General features: G+C 37.6%; 1 protein-coding gene across 1 annotated transcript in view; it reads left to right on the forward strand.

Moving 5' to 3' along the window:
* The window catches only part of LOC107093615 (microtubule-associated protein 2-like), an 85452-nt gene that overhangs the window by 29215 nt on the left and 46553 nt on the right, over positions 1-9684 (forward strand). Inside the window, exon 2 of the mRNA XM_015388795.1 lies at positions 1273-1335. The gene's annotated coding sequence lies outside the window, so the exon portion shown is untranslated. The remainder of the gene's footprint in view (positions 1-1272; positions 1336-9684) is intronic.

The raw sequence follows: 9684 nt of genomic DNA on the forward strand, positions 1-9684 counted from the left end.
TGATGTGTGTTTGCTAGTCTCTCTTTTGAGTTTTTCTGGTCTTTATGTTAACTTTGCCATTCTAAATTTTGTGTTTACTATTTTTTTTTTTAAGTTTGTTAGTCTATTTTTATTTCTGGTCTCATTTCTGAGTTTGCATGACTTTTTTTAATTTGCTTGTCTGTACACCATGTTTGCAGTCCTTGGCCACTGTGTTTTTTACATCTATATATTTCCCAAACAGAGCACACCTTATGGCCTAATGGGGCCACAGATAACAGTTGGCCTGGTGTATTACAGTATTAATAATGACTTTAAAGATGAAGGAGCTTAATTCTCTCTGGTCTTTTTGCTTGTTTTCCCACCCATTCCTCAGCCCTTCCACTAAGCTCATAATGTCATTGTTATTTACTCTGACATCTTTAGTACTGCAGGTGATGGATAGCTACGGCGAGGCTGGTCTGTGCTCTATAAATAAATGTCCTTTCATATGGTTTGCGGTGGGAGTAATGAGTGGAGAATTTCAAATTTTCAATCCTTCTGGGTTGTAGGAGTTTGCTTTGCTGGTCCAGCGGCCTCTGCAGTCTTTAACTCAGGCCCTTCTTTTTGCACCCTTTCAGTGGCTTTGTTTCAGTTCTGCTGCAGCATTCGGCCTTGCCTGCAAATGAGCCCCATTGACAGAGCAATTATTCAGCATGGGGCAAGCCCTGCACCCTTCCTTGCACCTCACATATAAGCTCAAGCCTCATTTGCTGTCATGTTTGGATGTTTTGTGCATTCATAATCCTAGCGCCTCTGAGCCAAAAAAAGGAGCAAATGAGATGAACACAGTGGTAAGAAAAAAATGCTTCTGGGGATTTTAGTGAAAAAAAGCTCTTTCATCTTTAAAATCAATTCCCCCGGGGGGGACTTGATGGGCCTGGTATCCCTTTCAAATATGAATTAATGGGCAGAACATGGACACGTTTCTCGTGCTTAGACATAGGCAGGAACCCACCCATCCCCAACCCCCATTTCTACCCCTCCCCACTCTGATGCAGACACTGGTTTCAGCCCTGGCTGTCGGTGTGTACGCTGGTGGAGGGGATGCTAGGCGGCCAGCCGATTGGCTCGCTGTTTGTCTGTGTGTGTGTGTGTGAGAAGGAAGTGTGGAAGCTGCAGCAGTGTGCTCTTGCCGGTAGAGCCGGCGTAGAAAAAACATCATTCATATCTGCGAATGCGCCGCTGCCCCAATGACTCTGGTTCTCTCTCCTCTGCCTCTCTCTCATCTGTTTTCTTCTCTTTTTTCTGCAGAAGCCGCTGGCCTCCCTTTGGTCCTTCCTTACAGACACAAAAAATCTGGACTCACCTCACCAGGTAGGCTGGTATATCCCTGCATCATCTTGAATATGCATGAAAAGAACTCAGCATTTATCCCATGGAGGCTTTCCTTTCTGCTCACCTTTTAAAGTAAAATCAACATATCTTCCTCCTCCTTCTTTTTATTTGCAGAAATTCAAATGACTCAATATATTTGCACCTGGTGACCTTTTGAAAACAACAGACTGAATATAGAGCTGATGTTCTGATAAGCTCTGGGCCGGTTCTGTCTGTCTAGACTGATTGTTCAGCTAACGCTCAGCTCTGAGAGCATATTTTGAGACCTTTATAAGAATTTTCTGCTTTTCACCTGGTTATCTACATTCAAGGCTTGGTTGCATATGCTTAACCGCAGGCAGGTTGTCAGGCGAATAAAAAAGACGCTGAGCAAGACGCCAGGACAGGATGCGCTGTCAGGAGTGCTCAGACATCTCAGTCAGGGTGTGTTTTAAAGCAGGTGGTGATATGCTGATATAAAGCGTCATTTCAAGCCTGGTTCGATCTAGTTTCTACCTTTGTTAACATTTGTAGTAGGAAGGAAATTTGAAATCAATGTTTAGATGATTATTTTTTTCAGGGGGTGCACCAATACATATTTTTTCACTTTCGATTCCGATGCAATACTTGAGTAGGATATCTGTAGATCCCAATACTTTTGATACCAGACCTCTGCTTGCTTACATGTCATCATGATTATTGTTGAGTATGGGTGTCCTGATAGCACTTTTTTAATTCCGATACGGTACTGATTTTGTAGCTTTGAGTGTTGAACGATACCGTTATTTAACTGATACAGTAACAGCATGAATAATACATTATTTTATCACTTATTTTGTAGTGTGGAACATTAGACAAGTCTGGATGAAGTGATATGACTCCAACAAAGAGCAATAGTCAACAACTGACCAATTGAATATTAATTAGTTAATTGATTATTATCAAATTTATTTTATTCAGATTGAGTTTTACAAATTGCATTCTTTACAGACAACATTTTCCCTGCTTCAGGCTCAATTCAAATGCTAAATTGACACACATAATTACCAATACAATGTCGTTGCTTGTGTCCTTATGGTCCAATTGGCTTCTCATTCTAGAGAAAACCAAAAGAATGTGATCCTACTTTAAATGTGAGAAATTTGAATAATTACTCTAATTTATATCCATTCATAAGAATTGGGTTTTTTCAGGCCTCCAATTACATTTTTTTTCACTGCTTGCAACAAAAAACGGATAAAAATGTACTCTATACAAGCTAACTAACCAAGTAATTCTATGACCTCTTAATCTGCTAGTCAAAAGTGGTCTGCTAGCAGATTCCCAAACATAGAGACAGACTGATTCACTTTGCAACATTACATTGTGGCAAATTAAGGAGTACTAAACCAGGAAGTTGCAGGTCTAGCACCCCTAGTGGCTAAAAGTTACACAGTTACACACATGGCGTCCGCAACATTACCAATTAGCCATTTTTCGTTTGTAATCATTTCTCGCTTTCTGACACAATAGGTTAAGGTTACACAAGCAGAAAAACTTACCGACTTCCTGCAGGTATGTCCCTGTTTGGTGAAAATAGAGACAGGTGTGGAGATAGCAAGGAGGCTTAATATTAGCCCCTCTCTAAAAATTACATGAATCAAGGAGGAAGTCCAAAATTGATCCCATTCACAGTCATGATTGTCCATCAGGTTCTAACTAAAGCCCAACACCAACACACTTTTTAACATGAAATAGTCAGATTTCCCAAGTGATTCCTTTATGGTATTTCAACCCAATGCAGAGGAGGGATTATTGGACGTTTTGTGAAGTATGTGTGCCCATACAAAGCATGGAGGGTTGCATAACTGCAAAGTTAGAAATCTAGATCGAAATCGTGGGAGGACTTTTAAAGGCACCAACTGGTTGATCATTTTGCAAATCGCCCACATGAAGTTATTTCCGCCACCTTAATGAACATCGAATTGTTTCGCATTATATTGAAAGTACTAATTTGTCCTGTGTTGAGGACAAAAACACGACTGGGATTGCTAGGAGTAATCAGGATCCATCACATCTCCACTAACATGTTGGCCCACGCTCCCTCCGCCCTTCTTCTCTGCCCGTCTCTGTTTCCGTCTGCCTGGAAGGTTGCTGGGCAGCTCCCAGGCGAACTGTCTCCTCTCTGTAAACCAAACTCGAGGTGACGCACAATGGTGTAGGACTGGACGATAAGGGGGAGCAAACATGCCCTCCTTCTGTCCTCTTTCTTTTTTTACGGGGGAGTCCTGCCTCACCCCTCCTGTATTTCCAGCTCCTTCATCCAAGTTTGTTGTTGTTTGGATGTGAAGAGAATGATCGAGTCAGTTAAACTGTTGCTACGTCTGCATAGCGAGAGCCGTGGGAGGCAGAAACATTGCTTTAGAGTCAGTTACGCATACAGTATACTCCTAAACACTGTTATTCAGCAATGCATTTCAATGCCATAAATGTAGGTGTTTGAAGGGTGCCAAGTGTGGTAAACAAGGCTTTTATTTCCCTTCCACAACTCTGTCACTTTAACATGAGTTTAACATCAGTTTTCCCTGCCATTCAGCCAGTGCAGACTCAAGCTACAATAAAATCGTCATCGAAGAAGGTGTTACAAATCCTTGTATACTCATAGAGGTACTTGGCAAATGTGTGGGAAGGTGGCAAAGCAGGAAATCTGTAAAAATAACACATCTTGATGCAAAAACTCAGATAACAGTTACTGAAGAGGCTTTTTCCCCCTATTCTTGGGTATTCCACTATAATCACAAGGCTTCTCAAGAAAAAACATTGTCTGAGTGTGCACTGAAATGCCCTTGGAATCATTTAGTTAAGTTCTGTCTGAGTGGTAATGCAGATCTATACCTGAACTCCTCAGACGTAGAGCTTTCTTGCAAATAAAACTCTCCATCTTCTACTGTCTACTTGTGGATCAGCGATATGAGAAGCTATGTCTAGCAACCTTTGGGGATATGACGAGGTACACCCTATAGAGGCCATCAGACCTTTTCAGGAAATACAACCATACCCACACTCTAACGAACCAAACTCCCATGTGTTTGGACTTTGGATGGAAGCTGGTGTACCCAGAGAGAACCTAAGCATGCACAGGGAGAACATGACAACTCCATGCAGAAAGACTCTTGGCTGGCATTACAACCTAAAACCTTCTTGCTGCAAGGGTACCAAAGGCAACAAATTGCTATATCATGCAGCAATCTTGCTGACGGGGTCAGTTGTACAGAGCCCAGGGTATGAGGGAACCCTGAACGACATCCAAGAATTTAACCTCTGACCAAGATTTGCCTTTTTCACAAAACATACCTGTAAAGATACACATAGGCTTGATATCCATGTTAAATAGATTAATGTTCTTGCCCCTATGGTATTGGGGAAGTACATTCCTGCCCCCCATTCCCATAAAATGTTTTGGCTGTCGATGCAGCTTCTTTGAGTTTATTAAACTGCTACAGTTAAGTACAAAATGTCTGCTGATCTACGATTAGACACAAGGAAATGTGGCGCCTGAATCTTGTTCTCCGCTCTGGCTCAGTGGATCTATCACTTTGATGTAGAGCCGCAACTCTCATCTAAGGAAGAACCCTCAACAAAATTAGTATCCTTTTACCTAAGAAAGTTTGAGGTCAACTTGAAACCTGTCCCAAAAGCAGAGGTCAGTTGATAGGACTCGTTGTGACTGCAGTGGGTATCAAATGCCATAAGTACCACAAATAAACCGGGGCTATATCTCCATAGGAGGAGTCATCAGAAGGCTCCTCCTACCCAGATGCACCACAGAGCGCCACAGGAAATCATTCCTACCTGTGGTCATCAATCTATATAACGCCTCCCTTAAGTTATTCTATTTCTGTCAACTGTTCAGATTAAATGAAAATACAGGAGAAGTATAAATACATCAATTTGTCTATCTGTGACTTCAAATGCCACATATTGCGTGTGCTCATTAGCGCCCTCTTTCTGTTCGGAGGGCATCTCCTACAAACCTGTCCAGATAAGAGAGAGAGGGAAAAAAAATTAAAAAATGCTCAGCTTCTGCAGCCCTGCTAAAATATTACCCCATGCTCACATTCCTGACACTAAAAGAATGTCGTAGGAATTAAATTGCCGCCTCCAGGCTACATTTCTTCCATCCGTGTGGCGACATGTTGAGTGATGATGAACTGTCCACTTTTATTTTTTTTTGCCAGATTTTTGCCACCTGTTCTCTCTTTTAAAATGCAGCTGCTGCCTTCAGGGCACAACTGCCAACACCTGCTCCAAGCCTGTTTTTTTTTTTTTTACATCAAATTCACTTTTCCATGCTTTTAGGTTTACAGTTTGATTTAGAGACGAGGAGTGGAGCTCATTTTGATTGGATGTTGGATGTTGAAGGGCTGTTGGCAAAAATAAAAAGGATTACCCAGTCAAAATGAAACCCTTGTTTTTTTGTTCTACACAGACCAACAGCGGCTGAGAAAGATCAGCAGCTATGACTGCATTTCCCACGGTTTCTTAAACAGGATATTAGTGTCCTCGAAAGCAGACGCTCCTGAGCAGCGCTTCGGTCTGACTTATGGAAGCATTAAAATAACTGGGTTCAGCGTTCCTGCTCCACAGGCAGCTGAAGAAAAGAAGGATTTGAGTTTCCAAAACATTTTAATTAATCCTTATATCCTGTCCTTCTGTTTGCTAATGCTACATGTTAATAAGGTGAAAAACAGGAAGTTCGCTGGAAAATATTAATTATGGTTGTGTGACATCTTCTCTCCATGAATCCGTTTTGCTTTTGCAAATTGGTGTGTGCAAGTTGAAGTATGTGTGTTCTCTCCCTTTTTTCACATTGAATGGCTTAAGTTATCATAGATTATCTTATTGGACATCCTAAAGATTGATTTATGGATTAAGTAATGGCTTAGGTTGTTCTTGGAGTTGATGTACAGGGATTTAAAGTATTTTTTCTTCAATTAAATCCTTTATTAAATTAATTCTCTCTAATTTCATAGCAACTTTTTACTTCATAATTAAGTTTTTAATTCAGTTTACTTCTTTCCTTTTTTGTTAACTAAAATGTAATTTGTCATATAGAGTAAAGGTTTATTTAAATTAACTTCCATTTTCTTATATAAATGTAACAGTTTAAAAAGTGAGCTTACTGTTTCTATTTCTATGAATCGTTCCTTTAGTCCACAAATTGACTTCACCTCTATGGAGTGAAGTTTGTTCCACTATTGCTGTTAGCAAAGAGCGCGTTTTGTAGATGGAAATTTGCATTAAAAAAATGCAGAAATGAAACTTTTAAAAATGTCTTAAGAAAAGGGTTTACAAAAGCAACTTTCCTTTTATTATTTTACTTATTTTTTTATTTTATTTATTAATTTTTTTTACCAATATCCTTGGATTAATATAGGTTTTAATTTCTTTTTCAAATTGAGTTTTTCGTATTTTCTTTTTCTGGAAATTTAGCCTCTTGAACCAGTTAGCGGCTTAGTAGCATTAGCTTTACATCTTTAGGCTAACAGCTGTTCTCCTAAAGAGTTAAAAAATAGTTTTAGTGAAATCATCATCGAATAATTTAGTAAAACACAGTAATAAATTTCTTCTGACAGCAAATGATGATGAATAAAAAATTTAGAACTACGTTTTAGCTAACTTAACGTTAGCGCTACTGTATGAATGGAGCAAAGTGAGGCTTAAATGATTTGTAGCTGAAACACTTTTTGTGCATGAAGCAGCAACATTTGATGAATTCTCAAGGTTTGCAGAGCCAGTTCACTCTTGAATGAAGCGTTCTTTACCATTGTTGTAAAAATAAAAAAAAATTACACATACTTGTTAATACATGGAAGTACCATTGTGTTTTTGGTAATATTTAAATTACGCTTTTTTATTTCTGGAATAATTTATGATGGACTCCAGTGGCCTCCAGTTCCCACTTGCCTCAAATTTAAGTATTTAGAGCCATAAATAATCAAATCAATCATCCATATAGGTATTTGCTGACCTATGCACATTTTGATGGTAAGGTAAAGAAAAACCAGAAGGAGGAACAAAATCTCCGATCAGCTCTGGATACTTTATTCAGTCTGCTGTTAAAAACAAAACAAAGGTTTTCAGATACCCCTCACTTCTTGCCTTTAATGGATTTAGCACTTGTGTGTCTGTTTTATGGAGGAAAGCTCCAGCCCTGGGATGAGCTCTTTGGTCTCTCTGTGTTTGGGGAACGGGAGGCTGTCAGTGTAAATTATAGATGAGGAAGTGGGGATGACGGCCAACTTTAAAAGGGAGGAAGCTGGGAGAAACAGAGACGGTACATTATGACCATAAATCTGTCTTTGAATTACTTTGATGGAAGTTTAGTTACATTACTCCCAAATGTTGCAAATACCTCTACCAATACCATCTAGTATCTAATGATAGAAAATCATGTGTTCAAATACGGCTCTTTGTTAGCTTTTCAGGACTTTTTGACGACAGTTTCCTATCGGAGAATCCAATAGGTGCAAAACCCGAAACAACAGAGGCCCTCCGAGATTATCGTACATCGACCTCCTTTAGAGGGAGGATTTCTATGGAGCCAGTTTTGTTAAAGTTTCTAGTTATGGAATATACTTTGTTCCATTACTCTTCTAAGAACGTTTTTTTGATCAATGGAGATTATTTTTTTTTTTTATGTAAACCAGAAATGAAATTCTTTATATAAAAAATCTTAATCTTTCTTTTTTTTGTAAGATTTCATTTTAAATTATTCTATAAAAAAAAAAATCATATTTTATTTTCCCAAATTTTGGTTAGTTTTTTTATTTCTCATTTTCAGGATGAGTTTTACATATTGCATTCTTTTCAACTGCATTCTAGAGATGAGATTCTCTTCACTTCTGGGGGCGGGCTTTCCTTTGGGGTGAGGAGTGAAGACTCACTATGCAAAAACGATCTAAAAATAAGTAAAAACTTCTTAAATTAAGTGTAATAACCCTCAATCTGATTAGGTAAATAAGATGATTTGCCAACTGAATGAGTATTTTTACTCTTAAAATAAGATAATTAGATAATATGCACTTGAAATAAGACAATGCAATTGTTTTTTTCTTATTTTAAATATAAATGATCTTGTTCCATTGGCAAAGCGCCCCACTTAAATTCTCAATTCAAGAAAAAAATCACTTATTTTAAGAAAAAAATTACTTATTTAGATTTTTTATTTTTTTTTGCAGTGCATTTCTATTGGTCTGGATGGATGTTAGCAACATTTTATTGGTCAATTCGTATATCAAAAGCAAACACTATATTAGGCTTAAAGTGAAGACAATGTGATCTGTAAAACACAGTTTGTAAAAAATAAGTAAATAAAAACCAGAATAATTAAAAAAATAAATTATTAGAAACCAGCAAAGTTAGTCTAAAAACTGTTTTGGATCAACATGTTTTTCAAAGTCTCGTCTGTAGATTTTTTTTTTATTTCCATGTATAAAATGTTTTTTTTTCAACATTTATGGAACAAAATTCACCCCATAACTGAGACCATTATGTGTCCTGCAGACGATAAAAATCCAGACTATATTATGAAGACATTAAAGTATCCGCAGGTCCTAACTATATATAAAATATTATTAAGTCTTTAGAAGTCTCTTTTAACATGATTTGTCTTCGGTTAACTAAACATGGGAACTTTTTTGCCTTTTCTGGGCTTCAGATCGAAACCCAAAGTGACAGAGTAGAGGAGTAACCAAAACAAAAAAGATTGATTAGTTTTGCTTCTTGGTAGATTTCTGAAGGTTTTTCTTTAATCTCCACATGAGGAAAAAAGAGACAGAGACAAATTATTCTCTTAAGGGAAGCCGTTTGATGTCATAAATAAAAGGAAAGCAACTTTAATGAGAGAAAAGGAGCAGAGCAGGAAGTTGTTTCTCTTTCAGTGGAGGTGGAGCAGTGCAGCAAGCTTACTATATAGAGAAGAGAGGGGAATGAAGAGAGGGAAAAGAAAAAAGAGATTTGTGGTTACATCCTGCTCTAAAAAATATCAGGAAATTGAAAGAATAGAGGCAGCAAACCCTAAGCACTTATTTTCAGCAACATGAAACTTCTACTCTGACCAGCTGGTTAGAAAATTAGAACATGTTTTGTAAATAGATATAAGATAAAAAAATCTAATCCATAAATAAAACTTAAAAAAGCAACAAAACTAGTTTTAATTAAATACGTTTTAAGAGAGTAACTTTGCTGTTTTTTTTTTTATTTAATTTTGAAAAACATGCTCATTTTTTTTATACTTAATTTTTTTCTTCTTCTTTTTCTTTTTTCATATTGAGCTTCAGTAAATTGCATTCTTTTAAAGTTTGCATT

This window comes from Cyprinodon variegatus, unplaced genomic scaffold (assembly GCF_000732505.1).
Source record: "Cyprinodon variegatus isolate N-32 unplaced genomic scaffold, C_variegatus-1.0 Scaffold435, whole genome shotgun sequence".
NCBI classification, from domain to species: domain Eukaryota; kingdom Metazoa; phylum Chordata; class Actinopteri; order Cyprinodontiformes; family Cyprinodontidae; genus Cyprinodon; species Cyprinodon variegatus.